Consider the following 14,026-nt stretch of genomic DNA (forward strand, 5'->3'; position numbering starts at 1 on the left):
TTGGATTTTGTGTGGAGGCTATATATACCCCTCCACCTCTTTCTCATTCGAAGAGAGAGCCATCAGAACACACACATCATTCCAACTCATATGTTCTGAGAGAGAACCACCTACTCATGTGTTGAGACCAAGACATTCCATTCCTACCATATGAATCTTGATCTCTAGCCTTCCCAAGTTGCTTTCCACTCAAATCTTCTTTCCACCAAATCCAAATCCTATGAGAGAGAGTTGAGTGTTGGGGAGACTATCATTTGAAGCACAAGAGCAAGGAGTTCATTACCTACACACCATTTGTTACTTCTTGGAGAGTGGTGTCTCCTAGATTGGCTAGGTGTCACTTGGGAGCCTCCGACAAGATTGTGGAGTTGAACCAAGGAGTTTGTAAGGGCAAGGAGATCGCCTACTTCGTGAAGATCTACCGCTAGTGAGGCAAGTCCTTCGTGGGCGATGGCCATGGTGGGATAGACAAGGTTGCTTCTTCGTGGACCCTTTGTGGGTGGTTGCTTCTTCGTGGACCCTTCGTGGGTGGAGCCCTGTGTGGACTCGCGCAACCGTTGCCCTTGGGTGGAGCCCTGTGTGGACTCGCGCAACCGTTACCCTTCGTGGGTTGAAGTCTCCATCAACGTGGATGTAGGATAGCACCACCTATCCGAACCACGGGAAAAACATCCGTGTCTCCAATAGCGTTTGAATTCTCCAAACCCTTCCCTTTACATTCTCGCAAGTTGCATGCTTTACTTTCCGCTGCCTATAAACTTTTTGCATGCCTGCCTGAATTATGTGATGATTGCTTGACTTGTCCTAAATTAGCTAAAATCTGCCAAGAACTAAAATTGGGAAAAGGTTAAGTTTTATTTGGTCAAGTAGTCTAATCACCCCCCTCTAGACATACTTTCGATCCTACAAGTGGTATCAGAGCCTTGGTCTCCATTTGCTTGATCTCCATAGCTTTTGGTGGTCATAGCCTTGGTTTCACAACCTACGAGAGTATGGCGTCTAGCGAGGGAAATTATCACCGTAGAGGTCCTTACTTTGATGGTACTAATTTTGCTAGTTGGAAGCATAAAATGAAAATGCATATTCTTGGACATAACCCCGCTGTTTGGGCTATTGTGTGTGTTGGTTTGCAAGGTGACTTCTTTGATGGGAGAGAACCAAACCGTGAAGCTACCGCGGATGAGTTGAAGATGTTGCAATACAATGCTCAAGCTTGTGATATTCTCTTCAACGGATTGTGCCCCGAAGAATTCAACAAAATCAGCCGCCTTGAGAATGCAAAGGAAATTTGGGACACTTTGATTGATATGCACGAAGGTACCGACTCCGTCAAGGAATCCAAGTTGGATGTGCTTCAAAGCCAACTTGACAAGTTCAAGATGAAGGATGGTGAAGGTGTCGCTGAAATGTACTCTAGGCTTGCTCTCATCACAAATGAGATTGCCGGCTTAGGAAGTGAAGAGATGACCGATAGATTCATCATCTAGAAGATCCTAAGAGCCTTGGATGGAAAATATGATACCGTGTGCACATTGATCCAAATGATGCCCAATTACAAAGATCTCAAGCCAACGGAGGTGATTGGAAGAATTGTTGCTCATGAGATGTCACTTAAGGATAAATAGGAACTTCACAACAAATCAAGTGGTGCCTATAAAGCCTCATGTGAAGCCCCTACATCATCAAGTGAGAAACAAGACTTCAATGAAGAATTGAGCTTAATGGTGAAGAACTTCAACAAGTTCTACAAGAGTAGAAGCAAAGATAGAAGCTCCAAGTCAAGGTCCTACAATGACAAAAGATCTTCTAGTCGAGAGCGAAACTGTTACAATTGTGGAAGACCCGGACACTATTCCAATGATTGTACGGCTCCCTACAAGAGAAGAGAAGATTCTCCAAAAAGAAGAAGCAAAGGATCACCACCAAGAGAGAGAAGGAGTAAAGATGATCGTTATGAACGAAAATACTCACGGAGAAGCAAGGATTCGGAAAGGAAGGAAAAATCATCAAGGAGCTACACAAGACGAAGACATCAAGCTCATGTTTGTGAATGGATATCCGGCTCCGACTCCGACAGCCACTCCGAGAGAAGTTATCACTCCGACTCCGAAGATACTCAAGATGAAGGTGTTGCCGGTCTAGCACTTGTGTCAACCAACTCCTACGACATATTTGACTCACCAAATGAAGGAATTGGAAGATGCTTCATGGCCAAAGGTCCTAAGGTAACACACCCCGAGTATGTTGATTTCAATAGTGATGAAGATGACTTGTTAGGTGATGATTTGCTTGTTGACAACTCTAGTGATGAATACTATGATGAAACGTCAATTAATCATGCTAATCAAGATAAAACGAATGACAATGATAAGGAGAAGATTGAGGCTCTAACTGAAGAACTAAGCACTCTTAAGTTAGCTCATGAAACTATCTTCGAAGATCATCGAGAACTTTTAAGAGCTCATGAGAAATTACGCTTTGAAAAGCTCAATCTTGAGCAAGAGCATGAGTTCTTAAAAGCAATCAATGATGATCTCCGCAAGAAAAGTTCTTCTCACATTGCCAAGCGTTTACTCTTATCCACTTACATGCCTCAAGTCAAGTCTAATAACAAGAATAAGAAAGACTCTTCCTCTAGTAGTAACAATGATCATGCTAAATCCAATATTGTTGCTTCTAGTAGTTCTCTTGATTCCACTAATGATTCTCTTAGCCAAGTTACACTTGAGCAAGAAAATAGCTTATTGAAGGGAATTATAGACAAAGGAGTGTACAAAAGCCTTGCCGGGAGTAAGCAATTCGAGGAAATTGTGCGCAAGCAAGGAATGCACCGGAAGAATCAAGGTGTTGGCTTTGAACGAAAGTTCAATGCCAATGGAGTTGAATGGGAAGAAGATCAATACCCCAAGACAAAGTTTGTCCCTCAACAAGAGAAGTATACTTCTTTCAAGGGGACACAAGCTCAAGATGATCTTCCACCACAAGACTACGAGCAAAAAGGCAAGGACAAGCTTCAAGAGGAAATTGATGCATTTGAAGAAGCTCCTAAGACCTTAGTCAAGTGGATTCCCAAGACTACTTCAAGTTCCACTTCATCAAGTACGACTACAACTCCAAGGATTCCCATCAAGATGATGTGGATCCAAAAGAAGAAGAACTAGAGAGTTCTTGAGGGTGACTCCGCCAACATACTTCACTCTTATCATTTTGGCGAGAACAAGTGCAATCAACTTCCACATCTTGCACTAGTTCAAGGAGTCACAAACCCTCTTGTTGGTAAGACAAGGGACAAGGTAACCTAAAAGTTTTCATAGACATCATCTTTTGCGTGCATCACTCTATGTCTATGGATATCCTTGTTTGTTCCTTGTGGGACTAACCCATGTAGGTATTGAAAGTGCAATTCACTCAAATGGATAGCTCCAAGAGATCTACATCAACATTGAGCATCCACATCTTCAATATCTACATGAAGTCATCATCGACAAAACCCAAGGTTAGTTCATCCCTCTTAAGGGGGATATCACATCTAGGGGGAGCTTTACTCTAAGACTTGAGCTAAAGCAACTCTAAAGATGTGAACACAACAATGCTTTATGTAAAAGTGGTAACCCCACTTGAGCTTAAACGATGAGTATGACCTATGATCAAGTGTTCTCACTTGACTCCTAAGTCAATATACTCATATATAGATGACCTAGTCATCGCAAATTGCTTGATAGATGCTAGAATTGGTTGTGCATGCCTTGCCACATATTTCATTTGCCATCTTATTGTGTGAGCATGCTGATTGCATATTTTACTCATTCGAGGACATCCACTTGTTGTTTTGATTGCTTGGTTTTATCCACTTTTGCCAAGTGGATGGACAAGAATGCCTAAGAACGTCCTCTAGCTATCTATGCTTTTCTCGTCTCAAACTCTATTCATGCTGCATCACAAAATTTGATCAAGTCAGATTCGAACCACTGTGTGAGGAGCGCTCGGAGTCCCCGATTCGTCATAGACTTAAACTTCCAAAACCTCTTTATGATTATCGGTCTGACCGATACTCCACTTTCGGTCCTACCGAGATCATTAAGTTGATCTAGGTTTTCGATCTCGGTGCAACCGATTTGAACCTTTCGGTCACACCGAGTTTCAGTAACTGCACGCAATTATGAATCTCGGTGCCACCGAGTTGTTCCACTCGGTCACACCGACAGGGTCGGGCTATATATAGTCACGGACAAAATTTGGAAATTTCTCCGAACCCCTTCGCCCGCGCGATAGCCTGCTCTGCCCTCGAGGTCTCCGGATCATCTTCCCGCCGCCAGCAACCTCCAGTCGCTGGTCTCCGTCGCCGTCAACGGGAATTCTGCCCCGCCGTTGCCGCTGTAGCAAGTCCCCGCCGAACTAGGGTATGGACTTGATCTTTGTGCTATTCCTCAATCTGATTCCTAGCACATTGTGATCATATTGTTTCCAGCCACGTTTAATAAACTTCTATCCAGTCAAAACGCTCATAGATTAGGTTTGATTCGAAAATTCTAGGTTTAGGTTTCCGCCGAAACTATCTCGGACCCACCGAGTTGAAAAACTCGGTCCCACCGATTTGGCTTATGCCATTGCACAAGTGAGACTCGGTCTGACCGAGAATTACTTATCGGTGTGACCGATTTTTGAACTCAGTGAAACCCTAGCAGTCTCGGTGCCACCCAACTGTGACTCGGTTTGACCGAGTTCACTAGTTTAGGTTCCAATAGCTGCTTCGGTATCACCAAGTTTGAAAATCGGTAGATCCGAGATGATTTCAGTGGGAAACTAAAACTAAGTTTTTGGATCATTCTTTTTGCAAAAATCTCTGCATTTTGTGATGCTCATCCACTCTATCTCCTCTATAATCTATTCACAGGGTCAGCAGTCAGTTTGCAGCATGTCAGACCAGAGTGATAGCCAGAATCTGTCAGAGCAGCAAGTGGTGATGAGTGAGGGCACTAGTCCCTCCAGTTCATCTGATGAAGGCAGCAGGAGCACTGCTAGAAATTTGCCAAAGGCTGCCACGAGACAAAGGAAGAAGAAAACTTCAGACTCTGAAGATGAGGACTATGTGGCAGAGGAAGAGGCCACTTCCAAGAGAATTGAGCCAGCCCAAGGCACTAAGCCAGGTCTGAAAATCAAAAGGCCAGCAGGCAGGCAGCCCATGTCAAAGGCTAGAGCCTCAACTGAGAAGCCCACTTCCCAAGAGCCAGCTGCAGCTGAGGGCAAGAAAAGGAAGGAGAGGGTGAAGAAGACTGTGGCTAGAGTGCTTGGCAAAGCTTCCATCATGGAAGAGGAAGAGGAAGAAGAGGCAGCTGCACCAGCGCCCAAGGCACCCAAGCTAATGGGTGATGCCATAAGGTCAGGGGCTACTGCATCTAAGCCCAAAGCTGCCTCCAAGCCAAAACCTAAGAGAAATACAAGGAGCATTCCTGCAGCTGAGAAGAACAAGGCCCCAGTGCCTGAGACTGTTGCTGAGGATGAGGAAGAGAATGTCCTTCGGAAGCTCAAGCCCAAGATCCCAGACCACAACGATGCTCATCCTGTGGCTGAGGACATGAAGCTTAGAAGAGATTCAGGGCTGAGGAAATGGAGAGAAGCAGATCCATATGCTTCTAGGAGAAGGACTGCAGTGGACTATAGGTTTCATACCAAGGAGCAGCAGGATTTCTATGAGACAGTGCTACTTGACAAGAAGCCAATTGTATGTGACATGAGATGGGTCGACTGGACCTATATCAAGGACAATGAAGAGTACTACCCTGGAGTATTTGACAGCTTTAGTGCGTGTGGAGTTGCAGACTTTGTTGGGCAGAAGCTCACAAAGTGGAACGAGGAGCTAATCATGCAATTCTACTCCACAGCACACTTTTATCCGGATGGCAGGATCACATGGATGTCAGAGGGTACAAGGTACCACTCTACTGTTGAGGAATGGGCAAAGCTGATCAATGCCCCAGAGGAGCAAGCAGATGACTTGGACATTTATGCCAAGAAAAAGATGGACCACAACTCCATGTCCAACATGTACAAGGAGATTCCGAATGAAGCACTTGACACGTTCAAGTTTGGCTCAGTGTATTATCTGCTATCAGGATTGCCTACGATCAACTGGATCCTTAGGCACACCCTTCTGCCCAAGTCTGGAGATCACAAGATGATCAGAGGTCACGCGATCAATTTGCTTCATGTCTTTGACGTGCCTCAAAAATTCAAAGTCATGAGCCTCATAGTGGAAACAATCAAAAGGACTGCGGCAGATCAGAAGAGGAGCTGTGGATATGCCCCTCAGATTCAGGAGCTCATCAACTCTAAGATGGGCACGGGCGTATATTTGTTGGATAAGGAACACCTGCCCATCCGTCCAGATTTCGAAGATAATCAAGTTGTTATGACTGAGAATGAACCGTCATCTGCCCATGCACAAGCTCAGAAGGAGAAGGCGAAGAAGGAGAAAGCTGTCAGGATGCCTACTCAAGCAGAGGCATCTGATTACTTCCTGAAAACCAAACAAGAGCAGCTTGGTTACCTGATTGTGTCCACCCTGCGGATTGAGCAGAGTATAGCCACCCTGACTCAGAACCAGGCGAGTTTAGAGAGGATCATGGAACAAAGGTTCTATGACTTGGACATCAAGGTGACAGAGATACACACTGCCGTGGAGCAGCTCCAGGAGGACATGAATGAGAGGAGAGGCAGGACCACGACTGATGCTTTTGCGAGGATGCCACGAGGTCCGAGGTCGTCTGCACTGCCAGTTGCTGACACCAGAGCTACAACGTCTGCACCAGCCACAGCCTCAGTTCCACCAGCTCCAGCATCCACTTCAGCCTCGACTCCGACCACGTCTACCGAAGGCTTCGTCCTTGGAGTGCTCCGGACTCCACCACCACCTGAAGATCAAGTCTGAGCGTCGATCTAGTGCTATGCATTTTCTAGGAACTTTTTGGTAACTTGTTGCCAAAGGGGGAGAAGATGTATAGATCATAGGCTTCGAGAGAGAGAGTGTTGCTTTTCTCTCTTGCTTTATTTGGTGGTTTTTCGAACTTGTCTGCTTTTGAGTGCTTGAGATACTACGTCATTATTTGTGAGACATCGATGATCATGTGTTTGATCATAAGCTACACTTAATGTTTGCCTAATGCTTGCTTAAATATTATCATTCTATCTATCGTTTGTGATCATTCATTATTCTTGGTGATGAGTGCATGTATTTCATTCTTATCATTTTGAGCGCTCCACCAAGATGTATGTGACATGGGAGAGTAACCCATAATTCTAATTCTTTGTGCATTTGCAGTCCAAAGCAAATCTTAAATATGCACAAATTTAGGGGGAGCTCTTACTTATCACATACTTCTCAAAGCAACGATATATTTCATGCTTATTATCATTTGTCGAAGCTTTGATCTATATGTTGTCATCAATTACCAAAAAGGGGGAGATTGAAAGTGCAACTATCCCTAGGTGGTTTTGGTAATTCATAACAACATATAGCTCATTGAGCTAATACTATTCCAAGATAATTATTTCAGGAAAGCTCAATGATTGGCATGGCATGGATGTGAAAGTGGAACCCTCAAAATGCTAAGGACAAAGGATTGGCTCAAGCTCAAAAGCTCAAGACTCTTCTTTTTATATTTTAGTGATCCAAGATCACATTGAGTCCATAGGAAAAGCCAATAATATCAAGGAGGGATGAGGTGTTGCTTAATGAGCCTCTTGCTTCATGTGCTTAGTGATATGCTCCAAAACCCTCAACTAATTTCCCATATCCACATATGACCTAAACCCTAAGCCAAACTCGGTCCTACCGATTCTTCCTATCCGGCGCCACCGAGTTTCACTTGTCATTAGCCACTGCCAAACCCTAGCAATTCGGTTCTACCGATAAGGACCTCGGTCTCACCGAGATGGGGTTGCAAACTCTCTGTTTCCCTTTCGTAACTTTTCGGTCTTACCGAAAGAGCGAATCGGTCCCACCGAGATTGCAATGTAAACTCAGTGTTTCCCCTTTGTAACTTTTCGGTCTCACCGAGTTCCACTCGGTCTCACCGAAAGAGCAAATCGGTCCCACCGAGTTTGCCTGACCAACTCTCTGGTTAGCTAATTACCAAATTCGGTCTCACCGAGTTTGTGTAATCGGTCTCACCGAGATTATGTTATGCCCAAACCCTAACCGAATCGGTCCTACCGAGTTGCATGTCAGTCCCACCGAAATTCCTAACGGTCACTAGGTTTACTATTTCGGTCAAACCGAGTTTTCTGATTCGGTCCCACCGAGATTGGTAAATTGTGTGTAACGGTTGGATTTTGTGTGGAGGCTATATATACCCCTCCACCTCTTTCTCATTCGAAGAGAGAGCCATCAGAACACACACATCATTCCAACTCATATGTTCTGAGAGAGAACCACCTACTCATGTGTTGAGACCAAGACATTCCATTCCTACCATATGAATCTTCATCTCTAGCCTTCCCAAGTTGCTTTCCACTCAAATCTTCTTTCCACCAAATCCAAATCCTATGAGAGAGAGTTGAGTGTTGGGGAGACTATCATTTGAAGCACAAGAGCAAGGAGTTCATTACCTACACACCATTTGTTACTTCTTGGAGAGTGGTGTCTCCTAGATTGTCTAGGTGTCACTTGGGAGCCTCCGACAAGATTGTGGAGTTGAACCAAGGAGTTTGTAAGGGCAAGGAGATCGCCTACTTCGTGAAGATCTACCGCTAGTGAGGCAAGTCCTTCGTGGGCGATGGCCATGGTGGGATAGACAAGGTTGCTTCTTCGTGGACCCTTTGTGGGTGGTTGCTTCTTCGTGGACCCTTCGTGGGTGGAGCCCTGTGTGGACTCGCGCAACCGTTGCCCTTGGGTGGAGCCCTGTGTGGACTCGCGCAACCGTTACCCTTCGTGGGTTGAAGTCTCCATCAACGTGGATGTAGGATAGCACCACCTATCCGAACCACGGGAAAAACATCCGTGTCTCCAATAGCGTTTGAATTCTCCAAACCCTTCCCTTTACATTCTCGCAAGTTGCATGCTTTACTTTCCGCTGCCTATAAACTTTTTGCATGCCTGCCTGAATTATGTGATGATTGCTTGACTTGTCCTAAATTAGCTAAAATCTGCCAAGAACTAAAATTGGGAAAAGGTTAAGTTTTATTTGGTCAAGTAGTCTAATCACCCCCCTCTAGACATACTTCCGATCCTACAGGGTTGGAGAGAGTGACCTAGATAGACGATGTGCGTGAGAGAGTATACAATGTGAATAGGTCGAATTGGGCTCAACATGGTGATATATCATTTTTGTCTGAGAAAGAGCGAGGTCAATCGAGACATACGGAGAGAGAGAGAGATTGAGTGAGCATGGCCCACCATGAGGTCGAAAGAGTGGTGGCGGCTTGGATGGACTGACCTAGATAGACAATCTGCGTGAGAGAGTATAGAGTGTGTCGATCGAGGCCCGAACAGGGAGATATATCATTTGTGTGTGAAAGAAAACGAGGTTAAACGAGACTCAGATAAAGAGAGCGAGATTGAGCGAGTGTGGCCCGCCGTGTGGAAGAAAGAGTGAGAGAGTCTCGAGGGAGTGACCTAGATATACAACGTGCGTGCGTGCGCATGCACGAGAGGTTGGGGGGCTAGATAGGCAATGCATGTATTTAGCGCGAGAGGGTGAGAGGGAGATGGGGAGAGAGAGAGCTCGGCATGGGGTGCAATGGCGGATGTGTGAGGTAAATGCATTTGGTAACAGAGTGGAAAAGGGGTTGTGTAGTTGAGAGACTAAGAGATCGAAACATGGAGAGAAAGAATGAACGTGTGTTGGAAACCGATAGCTTCCTAAGGTGGTTAGGAGAGGAAGATTGACCAATACAGGAAGTATGTGGGGTTTGTGCGCGGGGCTAAAAACAACATTTGAATGTACATAGTACGAGACTTAATATCGATGTTTCAATTCAGTGTACATTGTAAGATTTGAACCGAGGACCACGCATACGGGTAATTATTTCGAATTCGTGCCATACTAAGTTTCGAAAAGTTGACATTGACTCAGTTTGTTGTGCTATTTTGTAGGTCATATGTTTGAATCCAACCAAAAGTTTTCTCACTACCATGGTGTTCATCATATACATATGAATTTGTATTAAAAAAGTAGCGTGGATACAGTGAAATGCGAAATCCACGTTAGAATTGGAGATCGCTATGTAGCACACACTCTAATTCAAATAACTAACTACGTGACACACACTCTAATTCAAATAACTAATTATGTGACACACACTCTAATCCACGTTAGCGTGGGTACCGTTTCGATTTTTTTTCAAATAACTCCTCATTAATTAATTTATAGTACTCCCTCTATTCACTTTTATAAGACCTTGAAGACATTTCACACAATGTGCAAAACAGTTCATTTTAAGTTGTCTGAAATGACTTACAAAAGTGAATGGATGGAGTATCTCGTTTCGAATGACTAATTATTGCAAGGAAAACACGGGCATGGTAATACATACAGATTCGTTTGCAAATGAAAGAAGATTCGTTTGCATTCTCAAATGTAGGCGCACCAGGCAAACCAGGGTCGTGTCGGGGTGGATGCTAATTCGGTGCCTTAAAGGCAACTGCCTTTGGGTCACTGACATGTGGGCCAGCCACCTGTTGGGCCCATATGTCATGGACACAAAGGCAGGTGCCTTAAGGCACCGAAGCATAGTCCTGTCGGGGTGGTCGCGTGTGTCGGACGGACGCGTAGCACCTAGCCACCCACCCCCCACCCCCCAAAAAGGACGACGACAATATAAGTTCGCGCTTCCACGTTTCGGATTGAAATATCTGGCGGCCCCAATTCCAGCCCTGCAAAATCTCTCTTCTCCACCGTCCCCTTCCGCGCCCGGATTGCTCAAATCCCTAATTCGCCGCCAACCCTCGAATCGCCCCTCGTCTCGTCTCTTTCCCCACCGTTCCCCACCTCTGTGCCGGACGACGACGACGAAGACGACGGTCACGCTTCACCACTGCACCGGAGCTACCTCATCTACGCCCTCGTCCACCGCACCGGGTGGTCCACCGACAATGCCGGCCGCCGCAACCGATGTGCCTCACAGACACCGAGTTCCACCGCATCAGGTGCGCTTCACCGACGCTGTCTCCCAGCTCACCGGGGCTACTTCACCGAGCACATCGTCGCACCTCCGCCCCCCGAGGCCGTTGGGGCTTCACCAACGGTCTCGTCCACCGCATTGTAGCGCTCCGCTGCCACTCAAGATCTGCATCCGTGCGCGGCCAGCCAACGCCAGCGCATCACCCTCAACGACTCTGAAGTGACCCGCACTCTAGCTAGGCGAGCATGCCCAAACGCCGGCCCGAACTAGGTATCCACACATCACTCCCTTGTGCACTGTTCTGATGATGTTTGGATATCCTTTCACTGCTCTCTTAGCTTACACGCCTATGCAACTCTGACCTTAACTCTTATTTCTTTTGGAGATATCATCTGAAACAACCAAATCCATTTTTTAGCGAAGCATGACGGCGCTACGGGATCTGGTACACATCCTGCACACCCGTATAACCTTGTAAGTATCTGTCCTCCGGTACAACATCAAGGTCGATTCCTCTTATTTGATCAACCATTCGCCGTGTCAAAAATGCAGAGGGGGATGCAAGGAGCACAAGGCCTGCACATCCAAGCAAGTGGTAACATGGACTTGTACATGGAACATCCCAAGCGCAAGCGGAGCTGCAGTGAGCCTGTACAACGAGCTAGCGTAAGTCCCTGTATTTCATTTAATTCGTACTGGCATTCGTGTATGATTTGTGTGTAGTGGCTGATCCACGAATTCAAGTTACCAGGGGCGAACATTTAACTTAAAAAATACGAAGGCACTTGCACTCCGGAAATCAACATAACATGAGAAATGTGAAGCTACATGCACTTTGAAAACCAGCTAATGATCCAAAGTAGTTCAGATTATAAACACTAAATGATGCAAGCACCAAAAAACACAAAATGCAACATGGTGTACAAGGACTACAAACATGGTCTATGCCTGCTTGAATTATTCGTTCTCTGGCTGAAAATATCGAAGTGTAATTGCACGTATAACCAGTGCGCAAACTGCATATCAATATATCTATCCTGCACAAGTATGCCAATAGTTTCAAACAACAGATTAGAAAAGTATTTATGCTATGTTGTCATGATACGGGGACTTTCTGGTAGATGGCCTCGACGTTTCCTCAAGCTATGAAAATGCACTATAATTTGCTTGTCATCAATGCCTGCAAATCTCTATCTCTCTCAACATAGTAGATCATCATTAGACACTAAATCCTTCAATGAGCTTGCAAAATGCTTGCATTAGATCCCTCATTAGACACTATATGTTCATCACTAGGAGCATGTAAAATGTTTGCATCAAATCCTTCATTAGCAGTCTGTTCATTAGACACTTCAGGCTCAAGAACAACATGAGCTTGTATGTTTGCACCCGAAACTTGATTAGATACATCAGATTCAGTTAGTTCAGTATTGATTGGGGGAGTTATAAAATAAGTAGAAATTGGTTTCATTTTCTCATAGATTCCCTACATACAAGCAGTTTTACAACACCGTCAGGTTTAACTATTGGCCAGAAATTGAAGAGTTGAATTAGATATAATCAGGGATGTGATGTACCTGCTCGTTGCGCATGATACTCTTGCAAGCTGCGACTGTCCGTTTGCGCAAGCTCGATGCCATGCCCGTGCTGCCGCCGCTGCCTCCCACGCAGGCTATACCTAGGGTTGGATCTTCATCTTCTTGTCCTTCCGTTCGCTTGAAGCCCGGTGATCGCCCTTCAACGAGGGCGCGAGGAAGTGCTGTGTCGGTCTATCCAGCGGCGGCTAGGTTAGGAGCGAACCAGACTGGAGGCTGGAGCGAATGAATTGGGATTTTTCCTGCTGTCGATCGATATGGGAGGCGCTCGTTTGGGCCGCGAGCCTGCTATAGGGCCTGCCTTGCACTTATGTTATTGGCCCATCCAAATTGAAACATTTTTCTTCATTTTTTACATTGCGTGCTCGTGCGTTGGGACGAACAAAACTAGCATGGGCCAACCTGGACGACTCAAACTAGGTGCACAGTTTCCAGCCACCTGAGGCGGCCGCCCATACCAGCCCCTATGGTGGCGTCGCCCCTTTTTGCGTGTATGATTGGATAGTGAAAAATATTCCAGTGATTGATTTACCCACAGAATGGTTGAATTGCTTGTTTCTATGAACTGAGTTCGCCAATAATGTAAAGGATGCCAGTCTTTTCATCCTATTGTAGATTGCTTAGATCTCGATATGCCAAAAGTAATCGCATGAAATATACAGTAAAAGCCAGTGTGATGTGTTTGGCTACAACTAGTCTGACTACACGTCCTCATATAACATATCGAGGATGCACCATCTTACCAGATTAACCATTCGACTTACCCATGCAGTGTGGGAAGAAAGAAGTATTGGGACTGCGTATCCAAGCAATTGATGCCATGGACTCCTTCGTACAACCTTGTAAGCGAAAAAGAAGTTGCAGTGTGCCTGTACAAAGAACTAGCGTAAGTTCAGTTACCTGCTTCTCGGAATTTTAGTTAGCCACTTATTGCAAAATTGTTCAATTATGTTGCTTGGCTTAATTTAGTTTGCTACTGATTACATAATGGCACAACCTGTTAATCATATTGTAGACTACGCCTATCTATGTGTTTGATACTTACTGTTAAGAATTACCTGTTTGCCTTAACTTAAATATCTACTTGTTTGTTTAACTACTTTGCTGTTGCAATAGCGGGTTACAATGATGTTAATAACTACTTTTCAGCATCCAATTGAAACTCTTTAATTCCTTGTTTGTTTAACTGGTTTGCTGTTATAACTCCCAGTTGAGATGTTTTGCTAACTTCAACTTTTCTGAATCCAATCGAAACTTTAATGGCAAAACAGGTTAGCCCAAGATCAAAGAGCGAGGTCCCCATGGACATT

The sequence above is a fragment of the Triticum urartu genome, chromosome 6A (assembly GCF_056163025.1).
Source record: "Triticum urartu cultivar PI428250 chromosome 6A, HENAU_Tu73, whole genome shotgun sequence".
Classification (NCBI taxonomy): Eukaryota; Viridiplantae; Streptophyta; class Magnoliopsida; order Poales; family Poaceae; genus Triticum; species Triticum urartu.